This window comes from Mustelus asterias, chromosome 1, assembly GCF_964213995.1.
Source record: "Mustelus asterias chromosome 1, sMusAst1.hap1.1, whole genome shotgun sequence".
Lineage (NCBI taxonomy): Eukaryota > Metazoa > Chordata > Chondrichthyes > Carcharhiniformes > Triakidae > Mustelus > Mustelus asterias.
Window position 1 is genome coordinate 60,482,454 of NC_135801.1, and position 1,390 is coordinate 60,483,843.

Genomic DNA, 1,390 nt, shown 5'->3' on the forward strand with positions numbered 1-1,390 from the left:
TCTCTCTCTGATTGCTCTGTGTGGGTGATCTCTCTCTCTTTCTCTCTCTGATTGCTCTGTGTGGGTGATCTCTCTCTCTCTCTCTCTGATTGCTCTCTGTGGGTGATGTCTCTCTCTCTGATTGCTCTGTGAGGGTGATCGCTCTCTCTCTCTGATTGCTCGGTGTTGGTGATCTCTCTCTCTCTGATTGCACTGTGAGGGTGATCTCTCTCTCTCTCTGTTTGCTCTGTGTGGGTGATCACTCTCTCTCTGATTGCTCTGTGTGGGTGATCTCTCTCTCTCTCTCTCTGATTGCTCTGTGTGGGTGATCTCTCTCTCTCTCTCTCTGATTGCTCTCTGTGGGTGATGTCTCTCTCTCTGATTGCTCTGTGAGGGTGATCGCTCTCTCTCTCTGATTGCTCGGTGTTGGTGATCTCTCTCTCTCTGATTGCACTGTGAGGGTGATCTCTCTCTCTCTCTGTTTGCTCTGTGTGGGTGATCACTCTCTCTCTGATTGCTCTGTGTGGGTGATCTCTCTCTCTCTCTCTCTGATTGCTCTGTGTGGGTGATCTCTCTCTCTCTCTCTGATTGCTCTCTGTGGGTGATGTCTCTCTCTCAGATTGCTCTGTGAGGGTGATCGCTCTCTCTCTCTGATTGCTCGGTGTTGGTGATCTCACTCTCTCTGATTGCACTGTGAGGGTGATCTCTCTCTCTCTCTGTTTGCTCTGTGTGGGTGATCACTCTCTCTCTGATTGCTCTGTGTGGGTGATCTCTCTCTCTCTCTCTCTGATTGCTCTGTGTGGGTGATCACTCTCTCTCTGATTGCTCTGTGTGGGTGATCTCTCTCTCTCTCTGATTGCTCTGTGTGGGTGATCTCTCTCTCTCTCTCTCTGATTGCTCTGTGTGGGTGATCTATCTCTCTCTCTCTCCGATTGCTCTGTGTGGGTGATCTCTCTCTCTCTCTCTGATTGCTCTGTGTGGGTGATCACTCTCTCTCTGATTGCTCTGTGTGTGTGATCTCTCTCTCTCTCTCCCTGATTGCTCTGTGTGGGTGATTTCTCTCTCTCTCTCTGATTGCTCTGTGTGGGTGATCTCTCTCTCTCTCTGATTGCTCTGTGTGGGTGATCTCTCTCTTTCACTCTCTGATTGCTCTGTGAGGGCGATCTCTCTCTCTCTCTGATTGCTCTTTGTGGGTGATCTCTCTCTCTCTGATTGTTCTGTGTTGGTGATCTCTCACTCTCTCCGATTGCTCTGTGTGGGTGATCTCTCTCTCTCTCTGATTGCTCTGTGTGGGTGATCTCTCTCTCTCTCTCTGATTGCTCTGTGTGGGTGATCACTCTCTCTCCGATTGCTCTGTGTGGGTGATCTCTCTCTCTCTATCTCTGATTGCTCTGTGTGGGTGATCTCTCTC